This window comes from Myotis myotis, unplaced genomic scaffold (assembly GCF_014108235.1).
Source record: "Myotis myotis isolate mMyoMyo1 unplaced genomic scaffold, mMyoMyo1.p scaffold_m19_p_6, whole genome shotgun sequence".
NCBI lineage: Eukaryota > Metazoa > Chordata > Mammalia > Chiroptera > Vespertilionidae > Myotis > Myotis myotis.
The window spans coordinates 50,535,502-50,552,740 of record NW_023416368.1 but is presented as its reverse complement, the minus strand read 5'-3'; the positions used below and the strand labels follow the sequence as shown (position 1 = coordinate 50,552,740).

Below are 17,239 nucleotides of genomic sequence, written 5' to 3'. Positions count from 1 at the left end.
AGTCGTTCTGCTGGTCATTCCACAGTTTGGTCAATTTGCATATTAGGGTTTTATTATATAGGATGATAGCATTAAGAGAAAGAATACTTCTTTGTTTAGCTTAAAGGAATCCAGCTTTGAAACAGGAGTTCTCTTGGCCACATTTTATAAAACAGATAAATGTACACTTCTTTGTATAGGACCCCTTTCATTAACTTCATATAAGAGCCCAGGGAAAACATCTCTTTACAATTTTTTTTAGGGGAGAGCACAGATGCAGTCCCTCACTACCACAAATTATGTAGTCAAGTTTCCAACATTTAGGGAAATCGAGTCCCACCCTGGGAAAACCAACTTCATGATCATGGTATCTCCCTAGCTAGGTAAGTATCTCTTTTTACAATTTCAATTTTTAAAAAGTCGAGAGAGAGAGAGAGAGAGAGAGAGAGAGAGAGAGAGAGAGAGAGAGATGGTGAGAGAGAGGGAGAGAGAGAGAGAGAGAGAGAGAGATGTGAGAGAGAGGGAGAGAGAGAGGAGAGAGGAAGGGAGAGAGAGAGAGAGAGAGAGAGAGAGAGAGAGAGAGAGAGAGATCAAGTTTCCTGGGGAAAAGTTAAAGGTATAAAGGTAGTATTTTTCTGGGTCTGTTCAGTCTTTCTGAATCCTTCATTCAATGTGTGTATGATAACTTTGTACTAATTCCCTCATGAAGAAAACATTATGAAATTCAAGAAAGAAGAGATGTCTGGTTGCTTCTCTAAGTTGCTAATGCTGTCCCTGGGAAGTCACCTGTCAGAGGAGACAGTGATTCACTTGAACATTTGCCACCTTCATCTGGGATTCCATCTTCATTTTTGATCATTTTTCATGTCACTATTATTGTTAGGTTCTTTTACAAAATCTGCTCTATGAACTGTTATATGGACAACACATTGCCAGATCTTTAAGGAAAAGATTTTGACCATTTGTTATCATTCATTGACTTGCTAAGCTTAAATATTCTTTGAGAAATAATTTAATATTCTTATTTTTAACTTAGTGCTTTGCTTTGCTTTATGTTTTGACTATTTACACATGTTTGAAAAAAATTTGACATAGAATTTCAGTTGAAGCACAAAAACTAAAGCTACTTAAAACTCATAGTACAACATCCCTATACCTGGCTTCCTTGGATCAGTTACTGATATAAATGCCTGGTGGACACAGATGAGGACTATATGAAATGTCAGGTAGAAGACTCACTAATCCCACTGTCACTAACTATGGTTGACAGTGGTTGAGACCAGGGAAAGTTACTTAGCTTTGTTTAAAGGCATATTTATTTTATTTTCTAATAATAAAAATATGATCTTAGGAGATAATTTTGAGAATACAAAAATGTATCATCAATTTGCTTTGAAGCTATTTTAAACAAATTAACATTGCCAGAAGCATTATATAAAAATTCTTTCTCAGAGTATTCCCTCCAACATTGGGAACTGTCTTCTTTTAATTGTCAATTTAATCAGGTTTTATAATTTTAAATGTCTAGTTTTGATTACTTGTGAATTTAAATGTGATTTAATATGTCCATTTCTTCTTTTGAGAATTTCTTGCTCAGCTTTTTCTGTTGTTTCTTTGGGGAATTCTTATCACTTGGCATGGGTTCTTTAAGGCTATTTTTAATGGAGATAATATTTAGAAGCTAGTAAATCAAATAATTTTTATTCTCAAAGATCCCTACTTCCTTGCACTCCAGAACTCCCAGTTAGAGTGCACCTAGAGGATGTAGAAACTCATAGGTACTTATACTATGGACTTTGGAGAGAATTCCCACCTTCACTCTCCATATGAGAGCTAACCCAGGAGGCTTGTTGCCATAGAATGAGAGGATATAACAAGAAGTATGGAAGAAGCTCCCCTCCCAGAACAAGAGGTATACTAGTATAGAAAGGAAGGATAGAGCCGTGAAGGAGGAAGAAGATGGTCCTAAGAGGTCTATTCTTACTCCAGGCCCTCAGTGATTCACCTCCCAGAGAGTAATGCTATTGTCTTTAGAAATATACAGATAGGCAACACATGTAATTAGACCAGAAATTTACTCATGTTACAGATGTAGGAAGCGATCGTAAGTCCCTTATTTTACCTACAAATACTCTCATCTTCACAAGTCGTTTTCCTTTTGTGCTTTCTGCCATCTCTATCTTCTATGATCTCACAACCTCAGAGGTGCTGAGTCTTCATATTGATCCTAACTTTTCAGGATCCTCCCCAGTCTCCACTGAGGAGTGGTTGGGTTGGGTGTTCCTTGGACTAGTGATTGCTGAGGGTCCCACTTAGTAGTTTGAGCTTAATGTGCTGGCACCCTTCATGGGAGTCCCTGATTCTTGCCATTTGCCACTGGTTTATAAACCCTTACCCCCTGTGGCCTCGTCACCCAATCCAAGTACCTTTCTGTTTCCTCCATAGGCACATGGCACCTCTGTGTCCTTTGCTGGACACGCATGAGCTGGTGGGAACCAGAAACACTTCCTGAGTGTCTCTCTCACCATCTAATGTCACTTCTGTGCCATCACTCCAGTACCATAAGGGAAGCAGCCATGTGTAATTCTTCTCCCAGTATATTGCAAGCCACTCACCACATGGTCTACTCCACAACTTTTTGGATGTTTTAAATCTGTTCCTCAAGAAGTAGACTCAAGGGATGTGGAGATAGCGTAGGAGATAGTGATTGATAATTTACAAGTCTACCTTTACTTCTTGTATCTTCTTTGCCATACCCACAATTCCTTGGACTAATAGGAGTGCACATACCCTTTCTCTACAAATATTTCCCATTTACTCTCTAGGAGTTTAATATTTCTGGCTGAATATTTAGGTGAAGTGCCACCAATCAGAAATAAGACTTAACAAGGGCAAAAGTAACATCTCTATTTCATAATTAAAGATAAAGCCCTAACCGGTTTGGCTCAGTGGATAGAGCGTTGGCCTGTGGACTGAAGTGTCCCAGGTTTGATTCTGGTCAAGGGCATGTACCTTGGTTGCGGGCACATCCCTAGTAGAGGGCGTGCAGGAGGCAGCTAATTGATGTTTCTCTCATCGATGTTTCTAACTCTCTATCCCTCTCACTTCCTCTCTGTAAAAAATCAATAAAATATATATATTTTTTAAAAAGATAAAAATCATATCCATCATGTTTATAGTAAGTATTGTGCTTAAAATGTCTTTTCATTTTCATCAATGTTATTATGAACAAAAATGTTTTATTTTTATGTAGAAAAATATAGGGATTTTTCTTTATAATTTTAAAAAATTAGTCTTGTATGTTTTTGAAGTCATCCAATCAAACATCAGAAGAATGTTCATATAAAGTATGTATGTCATTTTATACTATTACTTTTTATATAAAATGTTTAGTATAGCTAGAATTTATTTTGATATATGGTGTGAACTAAAAATCAAATATTATAATTTTCTAGATGATCATCTATTGCCTGCCACCATTTAATGAATAGTTCTCCATCTTCTAACAGTTGTTTCCCTTATCACAAACAAAATAATTATGAATGATGGGGTTATCTACTTTGTTTTACTGATCTGTTGATTTTTTACTAGTATTCACAGTTTGTATTTTAAATCTTTCTAATACTAGGCTCTCTTTTTTTCTTAGCAGTTCTTGCTTATTTATTCTTTCAAATGGTTATTGTGTTAAAGTCTAATAAATCGAGCTAGTATTTAATTAAAATTACATTAAACCAAAACATTAATTAGATATTAATTTATTTCTTTGGAATATTGTTTTGCCATCAAGAAATAAGGTATGTGGCCATGGCTGGTTTGACTCACTGGCTAGAGCATCGGCCTGCAGACCAAAGGGTCCTGGGTTCAATTCCAGTCAAGGTTGCAGGCTCCTCCCCGGCCAGGGGCCCTGGTCAGGGTGCGTGCAACCAATCAATGTGTTTCTCTCACATTGATGTTTCTCTCTGTCTTTCCCTCTCTCTCCTTCTCTCTAAAAGATCAATGGAAAAATACTCTCAGGTTAGAATTAACACACACACACACACACACACACACAAAAAAAAATATGTGTTGCTCTGTATGTACTCAATAAAATTTCAGTGTTTTTTTTTCTTTTGTGCCATATGGTTCATATAATGGTTGATTCTAAATATTTAAAGGTTTATTGACATTTTATTATGACTTACTATTTGATTTTAAGTGATTATAGCTAATAATCTGTCGATAGGTTTAAATATCAGGAAAGTCAAACTGTGGTTGCCACATGTTGGTGGCGAAACTCTTAAGAACAAATAGTTGTAATAGAACTTCCAATCACACAAGCCAGGCGACCAAAGCTTGTTAAACAAAGTCATTAAGGCAAATGCCCACTCAAAGCCCACATAGGAAGCCCTACAATAACTCCATTAAATGTTATCTCTAAAGAAAGCTGCATTCATTGTGCTTAATTTACCTCAAATGCTTTTTAGAATAAGCTCCCCTGTGCTCAGTTTATGGGATGTGGAAGGTAAGTAGTCCTTGGGGAGCATATTGCAGGTTGTTATAAGAGACACATATCATTTTAAACTAAACCTTCAGCATCTGTTCAGGCTCTGACTACAAATGACGAAACTGACAATAATTTACACTTACTCCATAAAAAGGAAAGGTGGTGATTAAGAAGAATCTGTGATCTTTATTCAATGCAAACCACATCTGCTGTGCTTCCCCTCCTTCCTGGGCATCTGGGAGGAAGTCTCCCTGTTCCCAGCAACAGGGGAAGGGGACTTTCGTGCCCTTTGAGATATCTGCCTCAGCTTCCATGCTCTCCTTCTTTCATCCTAACCCAGGTCATATTTTTCATCCTAAACCAGATAAACTCTCTAATATAAACACTTACCAGGAATAGGGTTTAAAATGTGGCTTCTGTCATAACCCACAGAAGGACTATAAGAGAGAGTTTCGCCTCTGGAGGCATGATATCAAAGCCATTCTCATATGCTGGGCTGCTCACCACCAACATATGCTTTTCTCCAAGTTCATGGTTTTGCATTTATGTCAGTTTCAATGATAGCATTGGGTTCAAACCTTTGCTATATCTTGGAACCGTCTGAGGAGTTTAAAAATTACATTAATTCCTGGGTCCCTGGAGTTCTGATATCATTTTCTAGGATGTAGTCGGAACAATGGGTCTTTTGAAGATAGCAAAGCTGGAAAACCATGGCATGTATAGCAGCTCCCTGACCAACTGACTTCACTCTTGTTGCTCATCTGAGATATTTTAAGATTTTAATCATCCAACTAATGTACTACTTTCAGTCCACTATTCTTTCCCCTTCTTCACACTCACTGCAACCTTCTCAGGTGTACATCTCATGGCATCAGATACTTTGATTTACCTGCTCATTGACTGCACTAGACCTAGTTACCTGAATAACAGCTATATGGCAAGCTTATTCATTGTAAGTCTTTTATTATTTACAAATGGCCTAGTAAAACCAAATTGCAGTTGGGATGTCAAGTTCAGCTTTTGCTAGGGTTTTGGTTTACAAAACACATAATACTGCAAATTCTGGATGAATACAGCCAGAAATTTGGCTAAGAAGGAAGCATGTAAATTATTTTGCATATATCCCAATTGGCAGGAGATGTGTAATTGGGGGGGAGGGAGGGTGTGGGGGGGCAGGAAATCTAAAGTTAGGTAAAAGATATCTAACATAAAAAGTATAACAGAATATGTTGGGAGTAGTACTAATGTATAGAGGTTTTAAAAAGTATATGTAATATTGTCTTACATTATATCTATAAATTTTTAAATCCTCACCCAAGGATATGTTTTTATAGATTTTGTGTTTGTGTGTGTGTGTGTGTGTGTGAGAGAGAGAGAGAGAGAGAGAGAGAGAGAGAGAGAGAGAGAGAGAGAGAGAGAGAGATCCATGTGAGAGAAAAAACATTGATTGGCTGCCTCCCATAAGAGCCCCAAAGGAAATCAGACTGCAACCCAGGTATGGGTCCCAACTGGGAATTGAACCTGCAACTTTTTTGGTGTACGAGACAACACTTCAAATCAGCCACCTGGCCAGGCCTGAAGTGGTTCATTTCTAATAGGCTTCAGGTGATGCTGATAATGTTTGTCTGGGGACCATAATCTGAAGATCACTATTTCCCTCTGTGGAGGTACCAAATTACAAACCTGGCACAAAATCTCACGGCTAACAACTGGAGGAGGTGATTCTAACATGGCCATGTGTGCTGCAAAGCTTAAAGTCAATCAAAGAATTTTATATTTATCTACAATGCAGGTGCCATATAGTTAACCATAATGCAGAATAATAACTGGTTAGATGAGGTTAACCAAGGGCTCCTTGATAAATTATTTGAGAAACAAACTTTTATTTAATATACTTCCAGGGGAGAAAAAAAAATAGTTTTTTAAAATCCCAGATCTAAGAACGAAGGGACAAAGTAGAGTGACAATGTTAGAAACCTCTGTGCCTGGAGGCAGAATGTGGGCCTGTTACCTCATAAAAGTCCCTTTCAGGGAAAACTTGTGTATTTCCCAAGCTAACATGTCAGGCAATAAATCATTGTGTAAGGAGGTTTGTGCTGCCTAGAGACACTCTAAGATACCAGATTAATCAAAATTTAATGTCCTTCAGCTATCTTGAGGTTTTGTTTTACTTTGTAGTTGACTAGATCTTGGGTTCACATAGAAAACTCTAGTAATTTACAAGTACCTCTTACTAGAAGAGATAAGCCAAAAAGTATCTGCCTATCAAAGCCAAAATAATATTTTTGCAGGACACAAATCTGCCAGTTCAAGGCACTTTCCACTCTATGTGGGTGTCAGGACAAACACAGAAAGTGATCACAAAAATGGAAATTGACATGCTAGGGTGGAGGGGTAAAGGTGTTGTTTTTCCAGTTGCTCCTCTTCTCAGCAGGAGATGTGTGGCTTGAATTCCAAATTAGTTTTATTATCTTGAGGCAAATATCAGCTGTGCCCAAGGGAAAGAGAGATCCAATGTTACTTGAGTGCCTAATAGTACCCAGTTCACAGGGCTGTGGACGTATATATTTCCATAGCAATTTGTGAGGTGGTGGTTGTTATTTCTTTTCAACAGATAGGAAACTGAGGCTGCCTGATATCACCTAAGTAGCGGTACAGGAGTTATTTAATACCAAATTGATGTGGCTATAAATCCCATGCTCCTGCCTTTATAATCCACTAGAGGCTCAATGCACAAAATTCATGCAAGGGGCTTGGCCCCAGCTTTATCCAGAAGGTTATTCGTGCACGGGTGGGGTCCGGCTGGCCTGCCCTGATGGGGGCCGATCAGGGGCAGGGGCAGCGAGGGGGAGGGGCTGTGGGTGGTTGACCAGTGGCCCTCCCCCTGATCGGGGTGAGGGAGCCAATCGGGGGTGGGGCTGGCTGGGGGGAGGGGCCATGGGTGACTGGGGGGGGGTGCCGGTTAGGGTTTGGATCGGGCCAGTTGGCCACTGCAGTGTGCATCATAGCAACCTGTCTCTCCAGTCATTCCGCTGTTTGTTCGCTGGGCTTTTATATATATCAATGGCCAGGATCTATCAGGAATTCTATGTATTTCCCCTCAAGAAGCAGGGTTGAAACATGCAAGAAGTGGACGGCTTAAGGGCAACTACAGCAACTCACCCTGCTGTATCTTTTCACTTGGAGGCTTCTCTTTGCCCTACCTTCATGTTCTGGTCTGCACAAAGTCCCTGAATTCTACAGGAATTCCAAGCTTTTGATCTGACTCTTTATCCACTTCTCTGACTTCTTCACTAACTTCTCTGGCCTTTGCCTTTGCAAAAATATTTTGGTTTAAATGTCACCAAAGTAAAGTGCAAAGTATAAATAGTTCAAATAGGAATTTTAAAAATACATGTGAGACACTTCCAGCGAATTAAAAAACAAAAACCTGAACCTCAAAGTACAAAGCTTGCTCAGCAAAATTTTGAAACTAGGGGATATTGGACAGAAAAAGGAGAGTGAAGAGACAGAACAGGGAGGAGATGGGAAACTGAAAGTATCCTGTGTGGAGTTAATAGTTTTATTCTTTTTATATAATACTAGTGGCCCAGTGATTAAATTCGTGCACATTGAAAAGAAATTAATTAGAAGAAATATTTTAATATCGCTATTCGACCTTTCTCTATAATAGAAGTGTCAACCAAATTCATGATCAACAATGACAGATGGAAACACACATGTGTGATTGGTACCAGTGAGAGCTTTATATGTATGAACCTTGGTTTATTGTAACCCTCTCCGTACATAGGGAGAAACCTGACTAACACAGGATGTCTCTGAGAATCTCTAGGAGGCCCAGAGAATCAGGTTTAAGGGACACACAGTCTGACTCCAATATTACACCACTGGGGTCCTTCAGCAAAAACCCTGCTCACTCTGCCAAGGGGCAGGAACACCCAAGTCTGAACTGGAAATCTTCCACTTGCACTGTTGGAAGTGCTGTCATGACTCAGCATTGAAATTGTTGCTAAAACTCTCAATTCCCCTTTGTGGGCAGTTTGCTAAGCCCCTACCACAACCACTTCCCCTATCAGGCTCCCATACTATCCAGCTATGAGGCACACCAATTGTACCCTGGACCAGGTACCAAACAACTAGGGACAGCTTCTATGCTCAGAGACTGTGTGATTATTCAAATGAGCCAATCCTTAGGAAGCCTAGGAATCCTAGATTTCCTCCCGTTTGCTAAGTAAAAGCCCACTCCTAAGGTTCCAGCTTGCTGCCACCTGTCCCCAAGTACAACCCCATGTGTGATCCTGCTTGGTAGCCTTCTCAAATGATATACAATAATTTCATCTAGATTCAAATCTTAAGTGAAAATAAAGTAATAAACTGGACCCAAACAGGGAATGGGAAGAAGATTTTACTGTTAAATCAACTCTGAATATCTGATTAATATCTAGGAATGAACATTATATTTATCTAATTGAGTCTGCATTTAAAGTGACCTTAGTTTTCATCCAGGGGCAAGGAAAGATTAAATACCCTAAATAATTGATAAAGAAGACTGAGAAACAAGAGACAAGAGAACAAAAAACAAAGTTTGTTCAACTATGTCATTTATCATGTTTGTTCAGTATGCTGGTTTTATCTGAATAAGACATTAGAAGAAGTTGTAGAACAATAACATGAACAATTTATCAATGTAATAAGCAGAGCATGGTTTAATTAAATAAAAATAAATATACAAAAACATTCCATATTTGCATGTGTGCTTGCAAATAAGAAGCAAGTTATGGAAAAAGATTATTAGCATTGATTTGGTTTATTTGGGGAACAAAGGGAGGATTTTTGTCTTGCCTTTATAAACTTCTATGTTATATAATTATTTTACTTGTTATAATAAGCTCATATTATTTTAATATAAAGTACAGAAAAGAAAACATTTAGATTTTATGTAATGTCACAAGCAGCCTACCTACTGGTCAAGGCATCACCTTTGTCACAGAGGTGAGAGAGCTTCAGCAATGTGACATCTCCTAAGAACCCACAAACCACCCAACAAAGAAAAGTATTGGCAAATTGTGCGTCTGTCACAACTGTGATGAAATTGTGCCTGAATGCAAATTACTACCACAGATAAGTTTGTATTCTCCCACCCTGCTTCTTGCAGCCACAAGCAGCAGCTGATTACTGGGGGGAAGCTGCCTGCAACCTCCTTGCTCATCACAGTGTCCCTCTTGAGGTGAGTCCACGCTGGGAAAGGAGAAAAGATTTAAACTAAGTGAGAATTTGGATTTCTGGTGCACTCTCCCTTTGAACAAATATTTATTGAGTGAATGCCTACAATGTGCCCCCCACTGTTTTTGGTTCAAGGACTCAATCAGTAAACACCATCCACACATGTGAGGTGGGGGAGGGTGGGAAGAGTCACTGAACTCCAGGAATTTACTAGTGAAGATAGAAAATAAAACCAGTAAATTATTTATGAAATGCTGGGGAGAAAGTGAGCTCTGAAATTTTAAATAAGATGGTCAAGGAAGATAGCATTTGAGCAAAAACTTGATGGATGTAATAATTAACCTGACAGGACTTTCTAGTACCTAAAAAAACAGAGAGATTTTATCATCTGAATGATTGGGAACACTGTGGAATTTACCTGAATTTTAATCCAGGGGTAAGAAAGACATTCCATAGAGTGAATTTAGTAGGGACTGGCAAGAAAAAAATAAAGTCAGTACAAACTGACTCATTTTAAATAAAGTGATTAGGTAGCCCCGCCAGTGAGGTTCAGCAGTTGAAGGTCAACCTATGAACCAGGAGGTCACAGTTCAATTCCTGGTCAGGGCACATGTCCAGGTTGTGTACAGGAGGCAGCCTATTTATTGATGATTCTCTGCCATCATTGATGTTTCTATCTCTCCCTCTCCCTTCCTCTCTTTGAAATCAAGAAAAACATATATTAAAAAAAAATAAATAGATTACATGTGATTTAAGGACAAGAGCATCCAGAACCAAATTCTGCAACTTCCAATATTCTATGTACTTAAAATGTGCTTGTTTGATGTTCCATTTGTACTCAGGAAAAAAAAAAAATCTCCACTTGCGGGATCCAAATGCCTATGTAGCTTCATTCATAGCTCTTCGCACAGTTGGACTCTTTTATAGTCCAAGCAGAGTTCCACAATTTTCAGGAGGGAGACATGGCTATTATTTGAGTTAAGAGGGTACCTCATCTGTGTGGTTTGTAGATAAGAGTGCACTTTTCAGGATGGATGCCTGGAGGACTGGTTTTCTATGAATTCATTGTGCTCCTAAAGGTCAGAGCTTTTTCTCTTGCTTCTTTGAGATATAACATTAATATCCTAAGACAGGCTTCTCACTTCATATTCATAATTCATCAGCTCAGAGAAATGAATTGAAAAGAGAACTGCTCTGTTTCACTTGGCATGTTGTCAATACAAAATATTAACATGCTCACAATTATAAATAGAGGTTATGATGTTACTTTTCCCAGCCATGTCATCAAATTCATGTTTTAGATAAATGACAAGGCTATTTCTGAAGCTTATAGATTTGTAGAGAGACCCCTAAGCACAATTTTATTTTTTGTTCTACACTTTTATAAATATACTAGAGGCCCAATGCACGAAAATTTGTGCAAGAGTAGGCCTTCTTTCCCCCGACTGCCGGCACTGGCTTCCCTCTGGAACCCAGGACCCAGGTTTTCCTTCTCGGGCCACCAGCAGGCACCTGGAACTGGTGTGCTTCCTTCCAGCTGCCCCCAGGCACCCAGGACCCAGGCTGGCTTCCCTCAGGCCCAGGCTTCATCAGGAAGGACATCCGGAATGACATCCGGAAGATGTCCGGTCTAATTAGCACATTACCCTTTTATTATTATAGACATATTGTCTGTCTTCACAAGAATGTAAACTCTAGCCCTAACCGATTTGGCTCAGTGGATAGAGCGTCGGCCTGCAGACTGAAGGGTCCCAGGTTCGATTCCAGTCAAGGGCATGTACCTCGGTTGCAGGCACATCCCCAGTGGGGGGTGTGCAGGAGGCAGCTGATCGATGTTTCTCTCTCATCATTGTTTCTAGCTCTCTATCACTCTCCCTTCTGCTCTGTAAAAAATCAATAAATAAAAAAAAATGTAAACTCTATGAAGTCTATCACTTTGTCTTATTTACTGGTTTTTTTTAAAAAGAAAATAATATTTAATGTATCTTAAAATTTTATTATAAACTATATAATTAAATGTATTCACATATCCCATAGATAAAATGTGTCTTTTGTGACATAACTGCATTAATTCTGGTCACACACTTAGCCTTATAAAGGAAAAAGATACTTTTCAGAACTAGAACCAGACTAACATGAAATGACAGGGCACGGACAGTAGGTAAAGAAATAATTGTTTATCATTATTCTTTCTAGTTGTTTCATTTGTATTATTTTACTTACATTTCAAAAATATTTTATATACAATATACAGATAAGGAAACTGAGGCTGAAATGCTTCAGTAACTGGCCCAAACTCATACAGCCAATAAATAGTAGAGTAGATATTCAAACCCAGTTCTGTGTGACTCCGAACACCAACTTTATTGAAACAGCTGGGTTTCACAGAAGTCTGAATTATTTTCATAAGAAGAGGCCATATTCACTCTAACCTAGAGCTTTTAAGCTGTTAAGCTGTTTCAAACACCAAGGCTTTTTAAAGCATGCTGGGAAAATCAGAGCCCTAAAATTCCACTTTCTATGACTTGTTCTGAGAGGTACCTAGTCTCCCATTTTTTAGGATAGTGTAGCAATAAATGATTCAAATGAAAAGTAGATGATTAAGAGACCATATTGAGATACAGCTTTAATTTAAAAGAAATTGCTGAGGTCAGTGTAGTAATATGGAAGTGATTTCCTTCCTTATGTTTGCAAAAGTAGCTTGCCCTACATTCTTCATGAAATTGAAGTAGGGCCTGTTCTATAAATCTGATGGTCCTGCTATAAATATCAGTTGGGATCCTAGCAAGAATCCAGGCAAAACCAAATGAAGTATTTAAGAGATTGGAAGTTTTAAATGGCCAAAGATCTGAGTAGATATTCCTCCAAAAAAGATAGACAAATTGTTCCGAAGTACATTAAAAGATGCTCAACATCATTATCCCTCACCAAAATGCAAATCAAATCCTCAATAAGATATTACTTCACATACATTAAGATGACTATAATAAAAAGGAACAGATAAGTGTAAGCAAGTATATGGAAAATGGGAACCCTTGTATATTTCTGGTGGGAAGATAAAATGGTATAATCATTTTAGAAAACTATCTGGCAGTTCCACAAAGGGTTAAACATAGAGTAGTCATATAACCCAACAATTAAAATCCTGTATATGCACTCTGAGTAATAAGTACTAGTATATAGGTCTATGTAAATACTTGTACATAGATATTTGCAGCAATATTATTTATAATAGCCAAAAATAGAGGGAAACAACCCAAAAATCCATGAACTGATAAATGGATAAATAAAATGTGGTATATCTACACTAATAAAAGAGAAACATGGTAATTGGCGTACGACCGCTACCCTTTTCATTGGCTAATCAGCAAGATATGCAAATTAACTGTCAGCCAAGATGGCCGCCAGCAGCCAGGCAGCTTGAAACTAACATGAGGCTTGCTTGCCTCAGCAACAGAGGATCGTTGGAGGAATCCAACGCTCCCCACCTGCGGCTGCAGGCCTCTGAGCGGGCAGTTTAAGAAACATTGTAACAAATACCGCAGACTTCAGCCAGCAGATTCGCAACATTGTAAGAAAAGGCCAGAAACCTACTTACAGCTGCGGAGGCCTAAGAGCTAGAGCCAAGCCTCAAGGTAAAGCTGGCCCAGAATTAAAAAAAAAAAAGAAAAAAGGGGCGGTTGGGAACTTCAGTCACTCCCAGCCTGAAAACAGCCCTCAGCCCCTCACCCAGACTGGCCAGGCACCCCAGTGGGGACCCCCACCCTGATCCAGGACACCCTTCAGGGCAAACCAGCCGGCCCCACCCATGCACCAGGCCTCTACCCTATATAGTAAAAGGGTAATATGCCTCCCGGCACCGGGATCAGCGTGACAGGGGGCAGCACCCAAACCCCCTGATCGCCCTGCAGCTCTGTGTGTGACAGGGGGTGGGGCCCCAACCCCCTGAGCAGCCCTGCTCTGTGCCTGATAGGGGGGAGCTCCCCATCCCCCCTCCCCCCACAGGCCCTGCTCTGTGTGTGATGGGGTAGAGCCATAACCTCCCCATCGGCCCTGCCCTGAGTGTGAGAGTGGCGGCGCCCCAACCCCCTGATTGGCCCTGCTCTGTGGGTGATAGAGGGAGGTGCCCCAACCCCCTGATTGGCCCTGCTCTGTGCGTGACGGGGGGTGGCGCCGCAATCTCCCCATCGACCCTGCCTTGAGTGTGACAGGGGACGGTGCCCCAACCCCCCAATTGGCCCTACCCTGAGCATGACTGAGGGTGGCATCACAACCTCCCAATCTGCCCTGCTCTGTGCATGACAGGGCGGCGCCCCAACTCCCCAATTGGCCCTGCTCTGAGCCCGACCAGGGGCTGCACCTAGGGATTGGGCCTGCCCTCTGCCATCCGGGAGCAGGCCTAAGCCAGCAGGTCGTTATCTCCCGAGGGGTCCCAGACTGCGAGAGGGCACAGGCTGGTCTGAAGGACCCCCCTCCCCACCGAGTGCACAAATTTTTGTGCACCGGGCCTCTAGTCTTAAATAAAATATTATTTGGAAATTATTAAAACAACAAAAAGAGACAGATAAATGCTACAACATGAATGAAACTTGAAAGCATTATGTTAAGTGAAAGAAGCTGGTCACAAAAGACCACATATTATATGATTTCATTTATAGAAAATGTCCACATTAAGTACATCCACACAGATAGAAAATAGATGAGTGGTTGCTTGGGCCTGGGCAAGTGGAGGAAATGAGATGATTGTTAAATGGTACAAGGTTTTGGGGGGATGGTGATGAAAATATTCTAAAATTGATTGTGTTAATGGTTGCACAAGTCTGTGAAAACATTACAAATTATTGAATTATATAATTAAAATGAGTGAACTATATGGTATCTTAATAATATTTTAGCAAGTCAGTTATTCCTTTACATAGAAAAGGGAGACAGATTAAAGTAGACCATTATTTCCAAAGGTGGGGGCAGAGTTAAGGAACCTCAAAGGGAATGATTGAGCATACAGTATGATTGAGCATATAGAGGCCGGCAACATGGGGAGAAGACAGCACTGTTGCTGGAAATGGAGAGAACTATAGTTTTTTATTGAATTCATTGGGGGTAACATTGGTTAATAAAATTATGTAGGTTTCAGATGTACAATTCTATACTACAATATACTGAGAACTGTAGCTTTGATATAGCTGTGGGGAGGACTGCAGATTTTTTTCTCCAAGCATCAAATATTGCTCTTACATTTAGAAAAGTTATTAATACAAAAAGACAAGGCCAAATGATACCTCAGAATATTAGACCCTATCATTAATGTATATAAGGATTTGTTTTCCCAATTAATTAGGAAAAACATTGATTATCATTGTCTGAAAAATGACCCAGTCACTATCATAGAGATATAAAATTTAATAAACGTGTTCCCAACATTACCTTTATAGGCTGAAATCATAGAATCTCAAATTGGAAGCCACTTTAAAGTTCCCTAATTTGGTGTTTGAGTGTTTGAATTGAATGGTTTAAGTGATTCTGTCAGCTTATGCAGAGCTGACACAAAGAAAAGTGACAACTAGAAAAGGATGTCACACTAATAGCTCATCTTTGGAAAACAGCTATCATGCCCTGGATAAAAGATGTCCTTTTAAGCTCTGTTCCTGTCTGAGAGAAGAGAGAGAAAATGCAAGCAAAAATTCCCATCACCTCATATTACTGTTGGAAGAATACTTTTGTCCCTTGATACATTAACCCAACCTGAAGCTATTTCTATTGTACATGTTTTTCTTTTTTCTCTTAGATATAACAGGTCCCAAAGCAACAACAGAAGAAAAACAGGGTAGTGACTGCACAGAGGGACGTGGGCGACCACAACTTGACCCACATTTTTGCTCAGACCTCAGCTTACATACACAATCCTTGGCTGTGAAAGATGCCCACTAGAAGCCTGAGAGGTTAGGAAAACCATCTCTCACTTTAAAAGACACTAGGGAAGGTTGCGCATGTCATACTCACATGTTCAAGTTTGCATTTTATAACCTATTTGATGGCAATGATGATAATGAATTGTCTCTGCCCAACAACATTCTAAGTACGCTCCTGTATTAGCTCATTAGCCCTCCCAACACTCACATGCTATTTTTGAAGGTCTTCTTTGGTCTTTAAAATCTTTTTTTATCCTCAACATCCATCCCCCTTTTTCCATGGATTAAATCCTATTTCCCATCCCCTCACCTTCATCCCCAGATTGATGAGAATTTCTGTTTCTTTGAACCCCCTATAAAAATAGTTATAGCTCTACTGTTATCATTTTCCTTCTTGCTTTAGTTATACATTTCACTGTTATCATTCTCTTCTCAGCCACTATTTGCACGCTCTTAAGAGCAGAAACAGGGTAACAGTCATTTTTATATCTTGTTAAGTTCTTAGTGTACTTTCTGATACTTAATAGTTATTTAATATAGGTGTATTTGAATTGAATAAATATACATGTAACCTCCCTTTTCTAGTTAAGTTATAGATAATGTATATTTGGAGTGGTAAACTAAGAAATAGATTGGTTATAAACATAAAATATTTGTTCAAGTTTTACTTTACAAAACCAGAGGTTGATAGGTTTATTATTAAAGAGCTAAATAATTGATCATGAGGACTATCGAATAAGAACAGGTGATGATGACTGGATATCAAAACCTCCATAGTCTCAGCAGCTAGCAAATCCATATGTTTGGTTATGCCCAGTGGTAGACCTTAATACCATAACTTCAATGTTGATAATTACATATAATGAAACTGCTGAAAGTTTGTCGTTTGCTTCAAGACTAACACTGCCAGCTCTGATTCATTAAGAAGCATTTTCTCTTGGGTGTTTCATAGTGAAAAAGTGTCTTGGTGCCAATAAACTTCTCGTGTGATTGATGCTGGAATGAAGAGCTCTGATGGCCTTAGGACCCATGATTGCCAAACCCATTCTTTAACATCGTGGAAAATCACTGGTACTAAAATGTAAGTTCAGAGTCAAAAAATAGATGAAAGGGGTAAACAGTAAGGTAAAATTCTGGGAGCTAATTATGGTCTTGAGGAAAGCAAAGTGTCTCCTGACAGCCTGCCAAACCTCCTTAGTGTATGTGTCTACCTGGTTTTTGAACTTTTCAACTGAAATGTCTGAGAACTATCTTCATTTTCAAAAAGTGTTTGCTACTAGAAAAAATGTGAGTGCCAGGATTTGGATTTTAGTTTATTTTCTGTTTGTTTGTTTTTTGTCTGTGTGTACATTCATGGTGTTACTCAGCCCCTTGGGTTATAGTTTCTCTGTAAACACTTTAGTAAGCAAACTTTTATATATATATATATTTAATTTTTTGAACCTTTTTGTAAATGGTCATCTTTAAACACTGGCCTGAGAGAAGCAACTTTTATAGCTTAGGTAAACCTAGGTAAGAAAAATACTTTCTCTACAATTTTATTAAATTTATGAGATCTTTTTCATTCCTTATTTCATTTCTTGATTTTTTTCTCTCTTTCTTGTTGTGTTTATTCATGCAAATGGCCACGTATTTAAAATATATT

The 17,239-nt window shown here is 39.1% G+C and overlaps 1 pseudogene; it reads right to left on the bottom strand.

The window, feature by feature from the left end:
* Positions 1-238: 238 nt before the first annotated feature.
* On the bottom strand, positions 239-370 carry LOC118659526 (annotated as a pseudogene).
* Positions 371-17,239: the final 16,869 nt, after the last annotated feature.